A 23,285-nucleotide genomic window follows, 5' to 3' on the forward strand; every position below is an offset into this window, starting at 1 on the left:
TAGATAATGCAGACCAATGTCACTGTCTGTCTTCCCTGCCCTCATGAACAGCTCTACCATACAGGCCATTCCCCTGGGTGCATAAATTCCATCAAATGGAAAGGGAATGGTTGTCAATGGAGGTTTTGCTGTGGTACAGGCCTAACATTCTTCTTTCGCTACTGATCTGGCTTTATACTGAATCCATTCTAGAATCCCCATAACCCGTTTCCACCTCAATCACTTCCTTAAGATCTTTCTTCTGCACTATCCTCACTGGCCCTTGGCTCAGACCAATCAGCACTCCTGTAAAGCTCCACCCTCTCCCAGAGAACATATCATCAGCCAGAGTCCAGCCCAGACTCACTTCTATGAACGCTCACAGTGGGGAAAAGACTGGATCAGGGAATCTTCATTAGAGAGATGACCCCTGAACCCTGTTGGTTTCGGTTCTCTTCTCTAACACTGTGATTGTTTTACAGTGTAAGTGTGTCTTACCCTTTTGCAGTGTGTGATATGAACCCAGGTAGCTCTTTCAGCTATTCTCACCACGAAGGCTGTCACCAGGAGTACCTGGTATGGCCCCTCCCAATGGGGCTGCTTCCCGTCTATTCTCCTTAGGGACTGGATTGAGTGAATCACCTTCTCCTGTAATTCACCTGTAGTGCATAATATCTTGGACATACAGGTTTGCTTACCAAACAGTTTCTAATTTGTTCTATGTTCAACTTCTATGCCTACTTGTTAGCTATAATGTTTTTGTATTTTTAAAATTGGTTTATTATCCAATAGGCTACAGTGTCCTATGCTAGGCCCCCCTAGGTCCCGTCCTATCCTAGGACACAACTACCCATCCCCCCTTTGATACCTGGCTCCGCCCAGGTAACAACCTTGCCGCATCTCTAAACAATGACTTAGGTAAGATTAGTAAATTATCCTTATGTCTGACATTATCATGTAGGAGCGCCCCTTTCATTCTCCACATGTCCAATTCTCCCTTGGGTGTCCGTTCATGTCTATCCTGTATCAATTCTCTGTCAAGTGTCTTGTCTACTTTAAGAGTTATCTGTGCTGCTTTGTATGTTCTTAGATGTACAGTGGGGCAAATAAGTATTTAGTCAGCCACCAATTGTGCAAGTTGTGCACTTAAAAATATGAGAGGCCTGTAATTCATCATAGGTACACTTCAACTATGACAGACAAAATTAGAAACAAAATCCAGAAAATCACATTGTAAGATTTTTAATGAATTTATTTGCAAATTATGGTGGAAAATAAGTATTTGGTCAATAACAAAAGTGTTATATACCCTTTGTTGGCAATGACAGTTGTCAAACATTTTCTGTAAGTCTTCACAAGTTTTTCACACACTGTTGCTGGTATTTTGGCCCATTCCTCCATGCAGATTTCCTCTAGAGCAGTGATGTTTTGGGGCTGTTTCTGGGCAACACGGACTTTCAACTCCCTCCAAAGATTTTCTATGGGGTTGAGATCTGGAGACTGGCTAGGCCACTCCAGGACCTTGAAATGCTTCTTACGAAGCCACTCCTTCGTTGCCCAGGCGGTGTGTTTGGGATCATTGTCATGCTGAAAGACCCAGCCACGTTTCATCTGTCGTCCTGGTCCCTTTGCAGAAAAACAGCCCCAAAGCATGATGTTTCCACCCCCATGCTTCACAGTAGGTATGGTGTTCTTTGGATGCAACTCAGCATTCTTTGTCCTCCAAACACGGCGAGTTGAGTTTTTACCAAAAAGTTATATTTTGGTTTCATCTGACCATATGACATTCCCCCAATTTTATTCTGGATCGTCCAAATGCTCTCTAGCAAACTTCAGATGGGCCTGGGCATGTACTGGCTTAAGCAGGGGGACACGTCTGGCACTGCAGTATTTGAGTCCCTGGCGGCGTAGTGTGTTACTGATGGTAGGCTTTGTTACTTTGGTCCCAGCTCTTTACAGGTCATTCACTAGGTCCCCCCCGTGTGGTTCTGGGATTCTTGCGTGGAGCCCCAGATCGAGGGAGATTATCAGTGGTCTTGTATGTCTTCCATTTCCTAATAATTGCTCCCACAGTTGATTTCTTCAAACCAAGCTGCTTACCTATTGAAGATTCAGTCTTCCCAGCCTGGTGCAGGTCTACAATTTTGTTTCTGGTGTCCTTCGGCAGCTCTTTGGTCTTGGCCATAGTAGAGTTTGGAGTGGGACTGTTTGAGGTTGTGGACAGGTGTCTTTTATACTGATAACAAGTTCAAACAGGTGTTAAGACCTGCACTGAAGCCGCCACCGACACTAGTCACCCCCCCTAACCCTCCCCATCTGGTTTCAGGTTTTGCGGCCAGAGTTTGCACCTTTGGTGGGGGGGATGGGGGGGGGTACTTTCACGCCCTGGCCTAAAACCCAGAGGGCTCTCTATGGTCAGGGCGTGAAAGTACCCCCCCCCCAATCCCCCCCACCAAAGGTGCAAACTCTGGCCGCAAAACCTGAAACCAGATGGGGAGGGTTAGGGGGGGTGACTAGGGGCGTTTTCTAGCATTTGTATTTCTATATTTTGTTTTTGTGTATGGTTCTCAATTAGAGGCAGCTGATTATCGTTGTCTCTAATTGGGGATCATACTTCAGCTGTCCTTTGTTCCCGCCTGTTTAGTGGGATATTGTTTTGTGTGTGTGTGCATGTTGCACCATGGCTTTCACGTTCGTTGTTATGTTGATTGTTTTTGTAGTTTCACGGTGTGATAAAGTATGTGTTCACGCTTCACCTTGGTCCGTTCCTAGCGACGATCGTGACACATGGCCAGTTCATACTATAACGACAAGGCGAGATGCCAATGCAGACACCGGAGGCAGATGGTTTGAGTCTCTAATATTTATTGAAAAACAAGGTGCAGGCAAGAATCAGGTCAAATCAAATGAAATGTTATTAGTCACATGCGCCGAATTCAATAGTTGTAGAACTTACAATGAAATGCTTACTTACGAGCCCCAACCAACGAATTAGAAAGGACCGAAGGTACAGGGCGTTAGGCAGGCTTGAGGTTAGGTCAGGCTGAATGGTCAGGCATGCGGGTACAGTGAGGACAGGCAAAGGATCAGAATCGGGAGGACTAGAAAAACAAAGACTAGCAAAAACAGGAGCACGGAAATGGAGCACGCTGGTTGACTTAACAAGAGAAGACGAACTAGCAACAGACAGACAGAAGACACCGGTTTAAATACACAGGGAATAACGGAAACAAATGGGAGACACCTGGTGGGTGGTGGAGACAAGACAGGGGAAACGGATCAGGGTGTGACACATACACACTTAATACATGAGACAAAGGTCCCTAGTGGACTGACACCATATCATATTTTACCCAACAACAAATATATTATGTTATACCTCCTAAAATCATATTCATATCTTAACAAAAATACTTTCATAATTTGTAATATTATATGCACAATGTATTGGATGGAAACTTAAAAATAAAGGGGATATACTCTCCAAGTTACAGTATTTCGTCCATACAGTTTTTAGTGACATCATAAAATGAAAAGCAATATTACATTTGCTTTCCATAGCTCCCCACTGACCATTCCTCACATTCTTGAATTGTTGTTCCATTATCCACTTTTGTCCATGTCAAGGTTTAAGAGAGAGAACTGTTTGTGAAACAAAGACATTCCTTTGGTGGATACTAAAGAGGGAGAAAGAACCCCCCTTCTCCTGTAATTTACAACAGGGTGTGAACTGTCAAACAGGCCCAGTTCCTTCCTCCCCTTTTATGTGGATAAGAGAATGTCTGGTTATTGTTATTATCGACACCACTGTGTAACCCACAATCAAAGATATCATAGTGTCCTGGAACATTGTTTTGTTCAAGGTCATGACCCCTCAAAATAAATTATTTCCATAATTTTTATTAAATATTATTTGATGAAATCTGGTTCTGTACCCTGGGGTGAGCCCTCTTAAGGCCAGGGTTCTTCTAGTGTCCGTCCGTCTGTGTGTCTTTGACATTCAGAGTATAGATCAATCCTCTCTTGGACAATAGAATATGGATTTTATGTCCCCTCTCTCCGCAATGCACGATCATAGCAGACTAAGTGTTTTGGTTTTCCAACAGTAATTCAATAGAGAAATCCTGGTCACGACCTAACAGGAAACGGCTTTATAGATAAGAAGAGGCTGTGTGTGTGTCTGTGTGTCTATGTGCCTTTTTAACAGAGAATGAAAATGTGAAACTTATTCAGTGCAGATTTGCTTCGACTGCTCATTTCTCTCTGTGTTTTCTTTCTTGATGCAATTTTCTGCCTTTTGAAATATGTCTGTCTAACTGCTGTATACAGTATATAAAGTCATCATTGTCTGAGTCCCCACGTCTGTTGTCATAGCAGACATTCTGTAATGGGTAAGGCTAAAGCAGTATTGTTGAAATGATGTTTTTCAGATAGTTTGAAGGAGTGGAACCCCCTACAGTTGTCATTGGTCTGATAAGTGTCTGTCAGCCAGCCACAGCGTTTGATAAGACAAATCCATGGAGCTAAATGTGTAAAGTACAGAGGTCTTTGGGGACAGAAGGCTTTGACTTGGTAATGGAGTGTAAAAGTTCAAAGAGAAGCAGAATAGTATTCATGAGGTCAGTGGTGTGTTAATGCTTTAAGTCACTGTACATTCCTCTCTATCACATGGATGAACAGGCTTTAATCTGACTACCTGTTGACTTGTTCATCACTGGCAAGATGGATGGTCCACTCCCTCACCTCACACACCACATTGTTACACACACACACACACACACTAAATAACTCCCTAATTAATGATTAGGTTCAGATGGTTCCCCGTCAGCTGTATGTATGACCCCTCAGATGTCTGTCTGTCCCCTCAGCTGTATGTCTGTCCCTTCAGGTGTCTGTCTGTCCCCTCAGGTGTCTGTCTGTCCCCTCATGTGTCTGTCTGTCCCCTCAGATGTCTGTCTGTCCCCTCAGATGTCTGTCTGTCCCCTCAGATGTCTGTCTGTCCCCTCAGATGTCTGTCTGTCCCCTCAGATGTTTGTCTGTCCCCTCAGCTGTATGTCTGTCCCCTCAGGTGTCTGTCTGTCCCCTCAGGTGTCTGTCTGTCCCCTCAGGTGTCTGTCTGTCCCCTCAGGTGTCTGTCTGTCCCCTCAGGTGTCTGTCTGTCCCCTCAGGTGTCTGTCTGTCCCCTCAGGTGTCTGTCTGTCCCCTCAGCTGTCTGTCTGTCCCCTCAGCTGTCTGTCTGTCCCTGCAGCTGTCTGTCTGTCCCTGCAGCTGTCTGTCTGTCCCCTCAGCTGTCTGTCTGTCCCCTCAGCTGTCTGTCTGTCCCCTCAGCTGTCTGTCTGTCCCCTCAGCTGTCTGTCTGTCCCCTCAGCTGTCTGTCTGTCCCCTCAGCTGTCTGTCTGTCCCCTCAGCTGTTTGTCTGTCCCCTCAGCTGTTTGTCTGTCCCCTCAGCTGTATGTCTGTCCCCTCAGGTGTCTGTCTGTCCCCTCAGGTGTCTGTCTGTCCCCTCAGGTGTCTGTCTGTCCCCTCAGGTGTCTGTCTGTCCCCTCAGCTGTATGTCTGTCCCCTCAGCTGTCTGTCTGTCCCCTCAGCTGTCTGTCTGTCCCCTCAGCTGTCTGTCTGTCCCCTCAGCTGTCTGTCTGTCCCCTCAGCTGTTTGTCTGTCCCCTCAGCTGTTTGTCTGTCCCCTCAGCTGTTTGTCTGTCCCCTCAGATGTCTGTCTGTCCCCTCAGATGTCTGTCTGTCCCCTCAGATGTCTGTCTGTCCCCTCAGCTGTTTGTCTGTCCCCTCAGCTGTCTGTCTGTCCCCTCAGATGTCTGTCTGTCCCCTCAGATGTCTGTCTGTCCCCTCAGCTGTTTGTATGTCCCCTCAGATGTCTGTCTGTCCCATCAGATGTCTGTCTGTCCCCTCAGCTGTTTGTCCATTCAGATGTCTGTAGAGTACCACCTGCTATACACACTCTTCCTACCACACGTAGAGTACTACCTGCTACACATACTATTCCTACCACACGTAGAGTACCACCTGCTATACACACCCTTCCTACCACACGTAGAGTACCACCTGCTGCACACACACTTCCTACCACACGTAGAGTACTACCTGCTACACATACTATTCCTACCACACGTAGAGTACTACCTGCTACACATACTATTCCTACCACACGTAGAGTACCACCTGCTATACACACACTTCCTACCACACGTAGAGTACTACCTGCTACACATACTATTCCTACCACACGTAGAGTACCACCTGCTATACACACCCTTCCTACCACACGTAGAGTACCACCTGCTGCACACACACTTCCTACCACACGTAGAGTACTACCTGCTACACATACTATTCCTACCACACGTAGAGTACTACCTGCTACACATACTATTCCTACCACACGTAGAGTACCACCTGCTATACACACACTTCCTACCACACGTAGAGTACTACCTGCTACACATACTATTCCTACCACACGTAGAGTACTACCTGCTATACACACTTTTCCTACCACACGTAGAGTACTACTTGCTACACATACTATTCCCACCACACGTAGAGTACTACCTGCTACACATACTATTCCCACCACACGTAGAGTACTACCTGCTACACATACTATTCCTACCACACGTAGAGTACTACTTGCTACACATACTATTCCCACCACACGTAGAGTACCACCTGCTATACATACTATTCCTACCAAACGTAGAGTACTACCTGCTACACATACTATTCCTACCACACGTAGAGTACTACCTGCTACAAGTTGCTGCGGGGGGATGCAGAACTGTTGGCCGGGGTAGCGGTAACCAGGTAGCCAGCCGTAAAAAAAATGCTTATTGAAATTATTGATTATCATAGATTTATCGGTGGTAACAGTATTTCCTATCCTCAGTGCAGTGGGCAGCTGGGAGGAGGTGCTCTTGTTCTCCATGGACTTTACGGTGTCTCAAAAGGTTCTCAGCTCTCTCCTGTAATTCCCTGTTCACCCACAACTGCATGACCATGCATGCCTCCAACTCAATCATCAAGTTTACAGACAACACTACAGTAGTAGGCTTGATTACCAACAACGACGAGACAGCCTACAGGGAGGAGGTGAGGGCCCTCGGAGTGTGGTGTCAGGAAAATAACCTCTCACTCAATTTCAGCAAAATGAAAGCGATGATCGTGGACTTCAGGAAATAGCAGGGAGCACCCCCCATTCCACATCGACCGGACAGCAGTTGAGAAGATGTAAAGTTTTAAGTTCCTCGGTGTACATATCACATACAAACTGAAATGGTCCACGCACACAGACAGTGTGGTGAAGAAGTTGCAAAAATGCCTCTTCAACCTCAGGAGGCTGAAAAAATGTGGCATGTCACCAAAACTCCTCTAACTTTTACAGGTACACAATTGAGAGCATCCTGTCGGGCTGTATCACCGCCTGATACGGTAACTGCACCGCCCATAAACGTAAGGCTCTCCAGAGGGAGGTGAGGTCTGCCCAACGCATCACCGGGGGCAAGATACCTGCCCTCCAGGACATCTACAACACCTGATGTCACAGGAAGACCAAAAAGATTATCAAGGACAATAACCACCCGAGCCACTGCCTGTTCACACCCTGCTTCCATCCAGAAGGCGAGGTTAGTACAGGTGCATCAAAGCAGGGACAGAGTGATTGAAAAACAACTTCTATCTCAAAGCTATCAGATTGTTAAACAGCCATCACTAGCACAGAGAGTGGCTGCCTTCCTACAGACTTGATATCTTAAGCCACTTTAATAAATGGAACATTAGTCACTTTAGTATTGCCACTTTAAGAATGTTTACATATCTCGCATTACTCATCTCATATGTATATACTGTATACTGTATCCTTCACCATCTATTCTTTACTATCTATTGCATCTTAGCCTCTCTGTCACTGCTCATCCATATATTTTATGCTTATATATTCTCACACCTTTCCTTTACTAGATTGTGTGTATTCGGTTTTGTTGTGGAATTTGTTAGATATTACCTGTTAGATACTGCTGCACTGTCAGATAAAGATGCATAAGCATTTTGCTACATTCGCAATAACATCTGCTAACCATGTGTATGTGACCAATAAAATTTGATTTGATTTTGTTCATGAAATTGTCGAGAGGGAATTAATTTGTTGTTGCATAATAATTTTTGGGTAGATTTCCACACTACTTTCCTTCCATCTAGCATTTCTTAATATTATTCAGTTCCTTTGGCTTTGATGCCTCAGGATTGAGCATAGCTCTTTTCAAGTAGACTGTGATTTTGATGTGATCTGATAGGGGTGTCAGTGAGCTGACTGTGAACGCTCTAAGAGACTCTGGGTTGAGGTTAGTGATAAAGTTGTTTACAGTACTACTGCCAAGATATTAGCTATAGGTGTACCTACTGTAAGAGCCCCCTCAAAGCCTCCCATTGTCTATGTACTGTACATACCCAGTGTCCGACAGAGCTGCAGGAGTTGTGACCCGTTTTTGTTGGTTATGTTGTCGTAGTTGTATCTAGGGGGGCATATGGGGGAGGGAATGCTGTCACCTCCAGGTAGGTGTTTGTCCCCTTGTGTGCTGAGGTTGTCAGGTTCTTGTCCAGTTCTGGCATTTAGTTTGCAACAGACTAGAACATGTCCCTGGGCCTGGAAATTGTTCATCTCCCCCTCTAGGATGGAGAAGCTGTAATTGTATGGGGATTCTATTGGGGGGATATGGGATATAGGTAGTACACAGGATGCCATTTTTCTCTGTTGAGATAATTTCCTTATTAATTTCTAGCCAGATGTAAAATGTTCCTGTTTTGACAAATTTAATTTAATAAAAATATTTTGATGTGGGGCGCCGTCCTCAAATAATCGCATTGCATGCTTTCGCTGTAATGGCTACTGTAAATCAGACAGAGCAGTTAGATTAACAAGAATGTAAGCTTTCGATCGATATAAGACATTTGTATGTACCTACATGTTTAATATCCATATTTTTTATAATTATTTATTTGAATTGCGGGCACTCCAGTTTCACCGGAAGTTGTCCTGCTAGCGGGACGCCTAGCCCTAATTAGGTCTCCTCTTTACCAAATTAGCATAACCTCTGAGTCTCTTCCCTGTTTCACACCTGGTAGTTTGGTGGATGGGACTACCAGCTCTCTGTAACCTAGAGGGCAACCATTATGTCCGTCTCCTTTATACCATGTTTCTTGTAGGATGACATTGTCGATATTTCCAATTTCTTTGATGTCTGGGTTCCAGCTCTTTAGGACAAAGGCAGATGACCTCAGACCTTGTATATTCCAGGATGAGATAGTAAAAGCTTTGTGTTCCATAGTATCTAGTGTTGTTTTTGTGTGGTTTAGGCCCGGACCATTACAGTAGGTGTGAACAGGTCGCAGGATGGGGCAGGGGTGGGTGTAATAGTGGGGGTTGGGCCTGTTGCTCTGCTCACGGCCTGGGCATATGTTCTGCTGTCATGTTGAGGTCCTTGAGAAGGGGTGGGGGGCATGGGGTGGGCAGAAGGGGCATAGGTCTGATATTGGGGGCCTATATAGGGTGTGGCCAGGGTTTGCTTGGGGTGGTCTTGGCTGGTTGGGGGTGTGGCCGGTGATGCTGTGGTCTCTTGGCATGGGTTATCTCTGTGCAGGTTCTTCAGTAAGGGGACTTGCAGGTCTGGTAGGGTGTCTTGCTGGCTTGGGCGGGGTGTCCTCTGCTCTGTTGCTCCTGTGTGCGGTGCTGGGTCTACTGTTGATGGTGAAGTCCTTCATGGTCCTGGCAAAAGTTGGGTTTTCTGCCTGGTAGAGGTGGACCTGGTTGTAAAGGCTGTTCAAGTCCAGGGTGGAGTGGTGGACCAGGTCAACTTTAGGTTTTGAGGCACAGTCTCGCAAAATGCTTGCATTCACCTGCTGCATGGTGGCAGGGTGAAAGTCTTTTCACTGTAGCAGGGTGGAGATAACCACTTGTGCGTTGGGGAAAGTGGAAGAAGCTTTTTCAATCACTACCTTGAGTGTTGTGGCCATCCTTTCCTGCTGGGCCCTCAGGTCATTTGTGCCCATGTGAATTATGATGTTGCTCGGGGACCCTAGTCTGTACTCTGGCAGCAGCTCCAGGGCATGTTTAGCCACTTTGTGTTTGGGAAAAAGTTTATCCTCTTGAATGTATTTGCCATTTGAGTCAATGAAGAGCACAATCTCTGGCTTTTGTGTGTCCTCAGTGGATGTGTGGGGGTTGTCAAGAGGGCTGACAGGGGGGATGTTAGGTGGGGGTGGGGTCTGTTAAAATCAAATGTTATTGGTCACATACACGTGCTTAGCAGATGTTATTGCGGGTGTAGTGAAATGCTTGTGTTTCTAGCTCCAATAGTGCAGCAATATCTAACACTTTCCCAACAATACACACAATACACACATCTGAAGAAAAGCAATGGGATTAAGAATATATAAATATTTGGACAAGCAATGTCAGTGGCATAGACTAAGATACAGTAGAAAATAATATAATACAGTATATGCATATGAGACGAGTAATGCAAAATATGTAAACATTATGTGTGTTACTAGTGTTCCATTATTAAAGTGGCCAGTGATTTCAAGTCTATGTATATAGGGCAGTAGCCTCTAATGTGCTGGTGATGGATATTTAACGGTCTGATGGCCTTGAGATGGAAGCTGTTTTTCAGTCTCTCGGTCCAAGCTTTGATAAACCTGTACAGACCTCACCTTTTGGATGATAACAAGGTGAACAGGCAATGGTTCGGGTGGTTGTTGTCCTTGATGATCTTTTTGGTCTTCTTGTGACATTGGGTGCTGTAGGTGTCCTGGAAGGAAGGTAGTTTGCCTCCGGTGATGCGTTGAACAGACCACACAACCTTCTGGACAGCCCTGCGGTTGCGGGCAGTACGTTGCCGTACCAGGTGGTGATACAGCCCGCCAGGATGCTCTCAAAAGTTCATGAGGGTTTTAGATGCCAAGCCAACTTTCTTCAGCCTCCTGAGGTCGAAGAGGAGGTGTTGCGCCTTCTGAACCACACTGTCTGTGTGGGTGGACCATTTCAGTTTGTCTGTGATGCGTTCGCCGAGAAACTGTAAGCTTTTCACCTTGTCTACTGCTGTCCCTTCGATGTGGATATGGGAGTACTCCCCCTGCTATTTCCTGAAGTCCACAATCAGCTCGTTTGTTTGTTTGTTTTTTACATTGAGTGAGAGGTTATTTTCCTGGTACCACACTCCCAGGGCCCTCACCTCCTCCCTGTAGTCTGTCTCGTCATTGTTGGTAATCAGGCCTACTACGGTTGTGCAGTCTGCAAACTTTATGATTGAGTTGGAGGCGTGCATGGCCACTCAATCATGGGTGAACAGGGAGTACAGGAGGGGGCTTAGCACACACCGTTGTGGGGCACCAGTGTTGAGGATCAGTGAAGTGGAGGTGTTGGAAGGTGTTGGTGGGGTTAAAAACCAGGTCCTCAAGCTTAATGATGAACTTGGAGGGTACTATTGTGTTGAATGCCAAGCTGTAGTCAATGAACAGCATTCTTAGTTTGTTAGAAGTGTTTTCTTGATAGTCTTCGGTAGTAATAGTCCATTCAGGTAAGTTTGTCCAAAATCATGGTTTTAGGTATGACATTTTGATGTGGTTTGAAGGTTTTGATGTGGAGGTTAGTATCCTGTGTAAATCCTTGCCAAGGTTTTAAAGTTTATCTGCATTTATCCAACTCCAATTCTATCTTTTTGCAGAAAAACTCAGAAGCCCATGAGCTCACTACCCCCCCCTCTCTCTATTTCTGCACCCCTCTCTCTCTGTCTGTCAGTATCTCCCTCTCGCTATCTCTCTTTCTCTCTCTCTTTCTCTCGCTGCCTCTCTCCCTCCTGCTGGTATTTGTCAGTGCTATTATCCTGTCTCATTACTTCAGCTGAGAGTATTGCAGCCTTTTTCCTCAGGCTGTCATCACACAACAGCTCTGAGGCGTCTCAGAGACACAGCCTGCACACAGCCTGCAGCCCTACAGCCGTCCTCCCCTCCACAGGGCCCTCTGGTAAGGGAGGATCGACAGAACGAAATGGAAGGAGAGAGAGAGAAGCCCTACCTGCTCTCAGTTAGCGCTTTGATGTTTGAAGCATGTGTCATTCCCAGCATCCCAAATGCTTTCACGTTGTTACCGAAAGTATTAGCAGATTATTGACCCGTGTCAGCGATAGCATTGGGTATCATCACGAGTTAGCGAAAACAGTGGGTATCATGCATAAGTGACAGTTTAACACTAACATTAACAGTATTACACTAGCAGCGCAATCAGTAGTTCATGGATATAGGGCTATTAGATAGCCTTCTAATGCCCTCACAGCTCTGCTGCTGGTATCCCCCAGAGGGTTCATTTCCATCCCCTTTATGAGTCTTGAATAGAGTGATGTTAACAAAACTGCTGATGCACAACCACATTTTGAAAATGCACCTACTGTCACGTCCTGTCCTTAGTTCCTTTTTTATGTCTCTATTTTAGTTTGGTGAGTTGGGGTGGGTATTCTATGTTTTGTTCTGTGTGTTAGATTTCTATGTGTTTGGCCTGGTATGGTTCCCAATCAGAGGCAGCTGTCAATCGTTGTCTCTGATTGAGAACCATACTTAGGCAGCCTGTTTTCCCACTATGGGTTGTGGGTAGTTGTTTTCTGTTTTGTGTGTATTGCACCTTGCAGAACTGTTTATTTGTCGTGTTGTTGTTTTTTGTTCAAGTATTCGTATTTATTAAAAGTATTATGAATACTTACCACGCTGCACCTTGGTCCTCTTCTCCTTCTCCCGACGCAATCGTTACACCTACTGTACTATTCTAACTCTCAACAGTAAGTTGAGACCCCAATTGACCCTTACCAAAAAAACAGACTTCTGGCAAACAGTTGTGGCACACCTTTGGCCAATTTGTAGCAAATCTGTTGAAAGCTCATATTTTCATATTGAAAATAGTTTTGTGGCAAACTGTTGTGGTACATTTGCGGCAAGCTCATATTTTCCCATGCAAATGATTTTTGTGGCAAACTGTTGAGGTAAATTTCCGGCAACTTGTGAACTGGGAAACTTGTGTCGAACATTCTACTGTTTGCCGCAAATTTGAAGCAAGCTCATATTTTCACTTGCAAATTAGTTGTGGCAAATTGAGGTACATTTGATATTGCATGTAGTACATATACTAAACCACATGTATGCCATCGTCTTTAACAGATACAAGTAAATCCAATACATTTTGAAATCATCAGCATGGTAATGAAGAAAATCGCAAAGACTGGATATTTCCCAAATTAATTGTTTAATATTTTGATGTAGCTACAATAAAACACTATGGGCATTTTGACCATAGGATGTTTAAAGGAAATCTACATAATTATTTACATGAGCCAAGTGATAACTGAGCAATAGATTTAACCATTGGTCGTTTAAAAGATAATTTACGACATTTTAATAATTAAAACAAATGATTCTAAGGATATGGACTAATGACTCATTACTTAATAACTGTATTTCATTCATAGAGCACTTTTCACAATCCCCAAAATGTTACATTGGTATTTAAAATAAATTGCTGTGATAGAATGAAAGCATATCAGAACGCGCTTCAGTAGTTGAATGGAAGGCAAATTAGCCACATGCCATACTGTTGGCAAAATACAGGCACAAATGAATTGAAAAACTACAAATAAAAGTCAATTTTACAGAGCTATAAATAGTGGCTTAGATATTAGCATTGGAATGAGACACACATGGCTCATCCATCCATTGATCTATTCATTCACAGGAACACATCTCTCTACATACAAGAGCAAATACTTATTCACCATTGTTCAAAATACATTTATTTTACCTTTATTTAACTAGGCAAGTCAGTTAAGAACAAATGTTTATTTTCAATGACAGCCTAGGAACAGTGGGTTAACTGCCTGTTCAGGGGCAGAACGACAGATTTGTACCTTGTCAGCTCGGGGGTTTGAACTTGCAACCTTCCAGTTACTAGTCCAATGCTCGAACCACTAGGCTACTCTGCCGCAAAAGTCTTACTGAGGGGGATTCTGTTCCTGGCAGCTGATACATCATGGTCTGTAGGAATTCCCATTCTGGGGAACAGTGGGAAAGTTGATATCAAACACATCAAACACATCCAGTGCCTCAAGCAGTGTACCTTGCCCCACAGAAAATAATGCCCAACAAAACAGGGCGCAGAAAATGTGGACCAACTCAACACGACAGGGTACCAGGTCCAGAGCACAAACACCAACAAAACATACACACGGAACATATGAGTAATCCCGCACGAAACAAGGGCGGGTAAACGAACTATAAATAAGGAAGCCCATCAAGCACACAAATTGACAGGTGCAACTAAGACAAAACAAACAGACAACGAAAAAGGTATCAGTGGCGGCTAGTAGGATGGTGACGACGACCGCCGAGCACCGCCCGAACAGGCAGGGGAGCCAACTTCGGTGGAAGTCGTGACATTTGTAGACTGGTGTTGGGAGGACCACTGGCAGAAGACTTAAAGTGACGTCTTCTTGTGTATCTGGAGAGAATTGATTGTTTCAGGCTAAAAATGAATGAGCATCTGAGTCACCACCAGCAAGATAATTTCAAACTATACCTGCACTTCCAAGAGAAGACCTTGGGAATTCTTCTGTCTTTGTCAGATATATGTGTATAGGTGGCAGGGAAGTCAGGTGCAGGAGAGTCAAACGGAGTGTAAAATGGAGTCTTTTAATAAATGTCCAAGTAACATGCTCCATAACACTAAATAGAAAAATGAATATAAACAAATATGGATACAAAGACCTGTCGCGCACCTATACAAAAAACACTACACTGACAATAAACAATCTCTGACAAAGACATGAGGGGAAACAGAGGGTGACGTCGAACGCCGAGCACCGCCCGAACAAGGAGAGGCAACGACTTCGGTGGAAGTCGTGACAGTCTTGACTGGTAAAGTTTTTATACAGTATTTTTTCAACACATTTTTTTGTCGGTTTTGGGTCCCCCCTAGCGTCTGGGGCCCTAAGCAATCGCTTATGTCGCTTATGCCTGGAGCTGGCCCTGCCTGTAGTTCTCTTCTCTGAAGTCAAGATTTCCTACATTGGTCATTATCTTCTCTCTTTGTTTAATTCCTGGTTCCTCCCTCCAGCCTCCCATACCTCTCATTCCTGCTGCTCAGCCCAAAATCCCCCGACATCCTAGTTACCCTCTTGTTATTTATTCTCTCCGTTTGCCAGACGAGTGAATCATGAATCTTCCCCCTCTTCTCTTCTCCTCCTAGCGTGAGCTGTGGTTATGGCCAGATGTTGTTGCAGAAACATACCATCCATCAGTGTGTTGGGGGAGTCGCTGTAGGATAGGGGTGAGACAGAGACAGTGACCCAGCAAAGATTTATCAGGGTTAAAATGATCCACTACTATAGTACAGGACACTGCCGCAGAGGACAGGACAGCAACAGTACAGGACAGAGACAGGCAGTTACCCAAAATAGATCCAAAGGGGCTAGGAGTACGCTGCTTAATATCACTCTACTATCACTTAGTCAGACCAAATGTGTCAGACTCTCCTTCAATTGCTATGTTAGCCTCTCAATATACATCTAGCTCGTTTTTCTCTGTAACTGCCAATCTCCTTTAATTTCCTCTTGAAGTTATTAAATTCTGGTATAAATCAGATGAAACTCTAGCATGTTTAGAAGATGAACTGAGGCATTTATCATGTCTGTAGACTGTCGTCTGGGAGAAGTCTGTAGACTGTTGTCTGGGAGAAGTCTGTAGACTGTCGTCTGGGAGAAGTCTGTAGACTGTCGTCTGGGAGAAAGAAAGAGAGAAAGACAGAGAGGCTGCCAGATGGATGCTGACAGGCAGAGCAGAGAGAGGTGGAGAGATGGAGGGTGTGTGGGTGGATTTGTGAGTAGTAAGCAATGAGTGTGCTGTGTGATGCCAGACAGACAGACAGACTCTCAGGAACGGAGCACTTGTCCTTTTCATTCGACAACAACTTATACACGCTGCTGCATAATGTTTATAGGGCAGATTTCCCAGCTGGTTTCTCTGGGTTTGAGGGAAGGCAATTCTGCACTTCATTCGACAAGTTGTCCTCTGTTTATTAGCCCGTTGTTTACCAATCTACTCTCTTCATGTGGAAAGCCTTGATGACACACAGGGAGGGAACGGGATGGTTGGGTCTCGTTGTGATGGAAATGTGGTTACATAAAGAACAGAACACGGAGAGAGAAAGAGATGAAGGAAGTAAACAGAGAGAGAAAGGAAGAAGGGCCTGATGAGGACAGATTCTATCAAGTCTCTTATAGAGAAGGCAAACAAAGTGAGACATTTCAAATCCTCCTGTAAACACATTAGGGATGGCTTTGTGTTGTGGAGCAGAGATAGAGAAACATTCATCAGAATGGTGTTACCCCGGCACATCCATAAATGTATGAGGCTCACTGGGTGTCAGTTTCCATTGGCAGCTTTCTGAGCCCCCTATTCAGAATAGAGAGCGAGAGAGAGAGAGAGAGAGAGATGCATAGGAGTTTCTCCTTCTCCATGTCAACAGAATGCCTGATCACTCACTTCACAGCTCCATGTGATGTGTTCTAAGTACTTCACTATACTTTGCATCATTGTATACTCTTTATGGCCATGAAAAAACCCGATTGATGCAACACCTAACTCCATGTTCAGTGGTTCAATGGTTTAGTGGTTCAGTGAAAGTGAAGCAGATCCCAGAGAATCCCTCACCATGAAGTGTATATTATGACCTTTTGGCCGATGTGATGTGTTCAGGACTACAACAGTGTGGTGATGTTGGCTAGTTTGTAGGTAGTCTGCAGTTTGTCCCTGTGTCTTCTGCCACTGCCTCCTCTCCAGCACTCCAAAACATAAAGATGGATGGTGGAAGTCTTCATCTGATTGGTAGCAAGTGACCAACTCCTCCTTCAGCTCACCTCCTCTGAGAAACATGTTTAGTTTATCAGGAATTCATTTTCATGTTTTGTGGTTTGAGAGTTGAGCCCTGTGTGTCTTAGTGTAGAATGGAGACTCACTGGCAAAGGTTGCCATTTTCCATCTTCAGACTTTATTTTTTCTGACAGCAACAAAGTCTAGCAAAACAAGTGTAAACCTAGAGATTTTATGCATTTTTCATGAGAACAGGGCTTGTCTCTCCCTGACCCTGTTCAGTATTATAAATAACACAAGTCCAGTTAGAGAAGTGGAAATCCCTGATATATTAGGCTCGGAACACAATTGAATTAGTTTATTGTTTCCTGGGATTTTGGGGCAACATTGTTATTGTTTCCATAATTCATCAGCCACTACTCTCCTTATTGCTTTATTCTCTGGAAGACACTACCCATCTGTGGGAGGAATAGAACTGGTTTTAGGAAGGGACTGTCTGCTTGGAGCTGTTGGACAGATTGGCTCATTGTTATTTTGAAGCCTGTAGTCACTTTAGATACTGGACTTCTATGAAGAGTGTGTGGTGGGTTCATAACTCACAGGGGTCTTTGTGTGTTTAATCCTATCTTGGTTCCTCTCAGGACAGAAATATCCTGGGACAGAAATTAAACTGCTAAATTAGAAAAGAGACCAGAAAAGATGTTCAGAAACTGTTATTGGTTCTGAGATGCTCCCTAGTGTCCCCACTGTCTGAACAGAGAGACACAGAACTCTGGAGTTTTGGAAAATATACATATTATCCATGCTTCTTTTAGGGAGTCTCCCTATGTTCTTCAGTGAGTGAACTCTGGACTACGAAAAGGGAACTGTATGTTTTCATTCCTTTAATTTCATGTGTTGAACTCCTGACTGTTAAAAATAGGGAACACATGGTTTCTTCAGGTTTAATAGAATTGTATTTCTCTCATCTTTGGCAGGTATTTTCTTTGTCTTCAGTTAACTGACATCTGAACTGTTTTGAAAAGGAAACCCTGTGGATTCTCTGAATCTTCTCTTCACATACTGCAGGATATTCTCTGTATCTGTCTGAATGTTATGTACATAGTGTACTGTAGTCAGTAAAATGCAGGACTGATGAGTGTTTGTATACTGCAGTTATAATAGTAAAACTCATGTGTCTGTTGCACCCTGTGGTTTATAGATCTATGGTCTATCTGGTTTAACATGTCTGCTTGTTGTGGTTTATAGATCTATGGTCTATCTGGTTTAACATGTCTGCTTGTTGTGGTTTATAGATCTATGGTCTATCTGGTTTAACATGTCTGCTTGTTGTGGTTTATAGATCTATGGTCTATCTGGTTTAACATGTCTGCTTGTTGTGGTTTATAGATCTATGGTCTATCTGGTTTAACATGTCTGCTTGTTGTGGTTTATAGATCTATGGTCTATCTGGTTTAACATTACATTTACATTTAAGTCATTTAGCAGACGCTCTTATCCAGAGCGACTTACATGTCTGCTTGTTGTGGTTTATAGATCTATGGTCCATCTGGTTTAACATGTCTGCTTGTTGTGGTTTATAGATCTATGGTCTATCTGGTTTAACATGTCTGCTTGTTGTGGTTTATAGATCTATGGTCTATCTGGTTTAACATGTCTGCTTGTTGTGGTTTATAGATCTATGGTCTATCTGGTTTAACATGTCTGCTTGTTGTGGTTTATAGATCTATGGTCTATCTGGTTTAACATGTCTGCTTGTTGTGGTTTATAGATCTATGGTCTATCTGGTTTAACATGTCTTCTTGTTGTGGTTTATAGATCTATGGTCTATCTGGTTTAACATGTCTGCTTGTTGTGGTTTATAGATCTATGGTCTATCTGGTTTAACATGTCTGCTTGTTGTGGTTTATAGATCTATGGTCTATCTGGTTTAACATGTCTGCTTGTTGTGGTTTATAGATCTATGGTCTATCTGGTTTAACATGTCTGCTTGTTGTGGTTTATAGATCTATGGTCCATCTGGTTGAACATGGCCTCTTGTTGTGTTTCTGTTGTGGTTTATAGATCTATGGTCCATCTGGTTTAACATGGCTGCTTGTTGTGTTTCTGTTGTGGTTTATAGATCTATGGTCCATCTGGTTTAACATGGCTGCTTGTTGTGTTTCTGTTGTGGTTTATAGATCTATGGTCCATCTGGTTTAACATGGCTGCTTGTTGTGTTTCTGTTGTGTTTCAGGACTGAACCCGTTGTCCTTTGACCTGTCCTCCAACAACGAACCCGTGCAGTTCAGCAACTCAAACGTGCCGCTGGTGTCAGACTGTCCCCTGGAGAACGGAGCTGAGAAGAGCATTAAGAGGAAGAGACCCAGCCTGCTTCCAGGTACTATAGTACAGTCATATTACTGCAGTATATAAGAAGTACATAACACTACACAGCTCTGTCTCCAGGTTTTATATTACTGTCATATTACTGCAGTATATAAGAAGTACATAACACTACACAGCTCTGTCTCCAGGTTTTATATTACTGTCATATTACTGCAGTATAAAAGAAGTACATAACACTACACAGCTCTGCCTCCAGGTACTATAGTAGTGTCATATTACTGCAGTATATAAGAAGTACATAACACTACACAGCTCTGCCTCCAGGTACTATAGTACTGTCATATTACTGCAGTATATACGAAGTACATAACACTACACAGCTCTGCCTCCAGGTACTATAGTACTGTCATATTACTGCAGTATTTAAGGAGTACATAACACTACACAGCTCTGCCTCCAGGTACTATAGTACTGTCATATTACTGCAGTATTTAAGGAGTACATAACACTACACAGCTCTGCCTCCAGGTACTATAGTACTGTCATATTACTGCAGTATTTAAGGAGTACATAACACTACACAGTTCTGCCTCCAGGTACTATAGTACTGTCATATTACTGCAGTATTTAAGGAGTACATAACACTACACAGCTTTGCCTCCAGGTACTATAGTACTGTCATATTACTGCAGTATTTAAGGAGTACATAACACTACACAGCTCTGCCTCCAGGTACTATAGTACTGTCATATTACTGCAGTATTTAAGGAGTACATAACACTACACAGCTCTGCCTCCAGGTACTATAGTACTGTCATATTACTGCAGTATTTAAGGAGTACATAACACTACACAGTTCTGCCTCCAGGTACTATAGTACTGTCATATTACTGCAGTATTTAAGGAGTACATAACACTACACAGCTCTGCCTCCAGGTTTTATATTACTGTCATATTACTGCAGTATAAAAGAAGTACATAACACTACACAGCTCTGCCTCCAGGTACTATAGTAGTGTCATATTACTGCAGTATATAAGAAGTACATAACACTACACAGCTCTGCCTCCAGGTACTATAGTACTGTCATATTACTGCAGTATATACGAAGTACATAACACTACACAGCTCTGCCTCCAGGTACTATAGTACTGTCATATTACTGCAGTATTTAAGGAGTACATAACACTACACAGCTCTGCCTCCAGGTACTATAGTACTGTCATATTACTGCAGTATTTAAGGAGTACATAACACTACACAGCTCTGCCTCCAGGTACTATAGTACTGTCATATTACTGCAGTATTTAAGGAGTACATAACACTACACAGTTCTGCCTCCAGGTACTATAGTACTGTCATATTACTGCAGTATTTAAGGAGTACATAACACTACACAGCTTTGCCTCCAGGTACTATAGTACTGTCATATTACTGCAGTATTTAAGGAGTACATAACACTACACAGCTCTGCCTCCAGGTACTATAGTACTGTCATATTACTGCATTATTTAAGGAGTACATAACACTACACAGTTCTGCCTCCAGGTACTATAGTACTGTCATATTACTGCAGTATTTAAGGAGTACATAACACTACACAGCTCTGCCTCCAGGTACTATAGTACTGTCATATTACTGCAGTATTTAAGGAGTACATAACACTACACAGCTCTGCCTCCAGGTACTATAGTACTGTCATATTACTGCAGTATTTAAGGAGTACATAACACTACATAGCTCTGCCTCCAGGTACTATAGTACTGTCATATTACTGCAGTATTTAAGGAGTACATAACACTACACAGCTCTGCCTCCAGGTACTATAGTACGGTCATATTACTGCAGTATTTAAGGAGTACATAACACTACACAGTTCTGCCTCCAGGTGCAATAAAACAAGGTGTACATCAGTGGTACCTATGAATTTTACACTGAGTGTAATTTAAAGTGAGGTCGAAACTTGGTAAGAGCTCTCTCATGTTTTCCACCCTGAGGGCCTTATTGTAAGTTAGTCCTGTGTAAGTCAGGGCCGTCTGTCTAAAGCTGCAGGTTTCCTGTCCACTGTGATTGCAGCTCTCACACCTTAGCCTGGCTGTTACCATGCCTACATTTTGTCTCTGTGACCCTCAGGATGACAAATCAGAACAAGATTACTGAATGTAAGTACATTATTTACCTTCTGAGGTGAATGTATCAAACGAGTTGCCATGATATATTTTTTCTGTAATATACTGTATACTGTAAATTGGACACTGCAGATAGGTTAACAATAATTTAAGCTTTCTGCCCATTTAAGACATCTCTATGTCCAGGAAAGTTGGCTGTTGTTTACAATGTCATTCTAGTCACAAAATTGCATATTAGGCAACAACTGTCCCCGTTTAGGGACACCGATCCCATAGAGCTTTTTAAGACAGAGAGGTGTTGCTGTATGTTTTCTGCTGTCTTGGTGACCTTAATTGGTCAGGATTAATTGTCAGTGTTAATGAACCACTCTTCCTAGTGAGTTTCAGTTCTCACTATTTAATATGTTCAATTTCATGTTATTGCTATGCGTCATTACCAACCCAAAACTAGACATCAGCTGTCAGAGCAGCTTACCGATCATTGTACCTGTACACAGTCAATCTGTAAATAGCCCACCCAACTACCTCATCCCCATATTATTATTTTTTTTGCTCTTTTGCACCCCAGTATCTCTACCTGCATAGGTTAGGGCCTAGGAGGGAGGTGGAGAGGGAGGCGGACGTAAAGGTAATGGCAGACTGAATAAAGTTATGTAGAGCACCTCAAGATAAAACGTAATATTCAATATTGGCAAGATAAACTAAAATATTAGCACTACATAATCTGGTGGGTGATAACCTTCAATCTGGATAATAACACAAAACAAATCTTAAGACTAGAAACATTTATCGACAAATATTACGAAAACAAGCAACACCCAAACATGACGGAGAGTAAGACAGGGGAACCGATTTCAAAACGGAAACGTGACTTTTCTACAGACACAGACGATTTAATATTTTCACCACCGAGAATGGTAAAGGTCGAAACCGATCTGTTAAAATCAATAAATGACCCACTGGGTATACTTGAGTTAGTTAGTAAGGATATAAAATAGTTGAAGGCCTCGAGATGAGTGATGAAAAAGCTGCGACATTGGAGAAGGAAACACACAAGCTAAAAGGGACAGTCAATAAGATTGAAACCAAAATGAATGAAATTAAAAAGGAGAACACTGTTCTGAGGGAAGCCTTACTGGACATACAAACTAGATCAATTAGGGAGAATCTGGTAGTTACAGGTATCCAGGAGAAAGAAGGGGAAGTCCCTGAATCTGTAGTTAGAGAGTTCCTCCTTACAGCGCTTCAGATCCAGAGTCAGAAGTTATTGACAAAATCCAACTTGAACGTGTACACCGCTTCGGACAGAGAGGCCAAAGGTATGACCGCCCAATTGCTTCATTTAAAGATAAAATAATGGTTAAAAGCCTGGGTAAAAGACTTGCTGGGACCAAAATTGGCATGAATGATCAGTTTCCGAAGGAAATTGTAGAATGGCGCAAAGTTCTGTATCCGATTTTCAAAGAAAATAGATTAAAAGCGAAACGAGTAGCTCTCGTCGTTGATAAACTATATATTGACAACCAGTTGTTCAGAGACACAAAGACTACTCCATGGTTGTTTTAAAAATGACAAAGTTCTCATAGATGAGGAAAATAAACACAATTCTAGCCCGGTTATGGATTGTAACAATACAATAAAAAATATAGCTTTTCTTTATATCTTCACAGATAACTAATTGAACACACAAGCACTAATTCAACATAGTGAAGATAAAAAGTAAACAGAAGGCACAGTATGTGTGGATGGTGTGGTGTGTGTTTATTTTTATTTGTTTTGTTTGAAAAGTTGAGTGACTGAGTAATGAAATGGTTGCATATCCCAGAGCCAATGTATTGCTGTGGGCCGGGGTATGAGAGGGCTTTCAATATTGTTCAGATGATGGATATACTTTTATAATGAATTATACGTCTTATTTATTGTCCTATCATGGTGG

General features: G+C 43.1%; 1 long non-coding RNA gene across 1 annotated transcript in view; it reads left to right on the top strand.

The window, feature by feature from the left end:
- Positions 1-23,285, top strand: part of LOC124018143 — a 153,450-nt gene that overhangs the window by 34,648 nt on the left and 95,517 nt on the right. Inside the window, exon 2 of the long non-coding RNA XR_006835579.1 lies at positions 19,129-19,272. This is a non-coding gene — a long non-coding RNA (uncharacterized LOC124018143). The remainder of the gene's footprint in view (positions 1-19,128; positions 19,273-23,285) is intronic.

Source organism: Oncorhynchus gorbuscha, unplaced genomic scaffold (genome assembly GCF_021184085.1).
Source record: "Oncorhynchus gorbuscha isolate QuinsamMale2020 ecotype Even-year unplaced genomic scaffold, OgorEven_v1.0 Un_scaffold_4:::fragment_2:::debris, whole genome shotgun sequence".
Classification (NCBI taxonomy): Eukaryota; Metazoa; Chordata; class Actinopteri; order Salmoniformes; family Salmonidae; genus Oncorhynchus; species Oncorhynchus gorbuscha.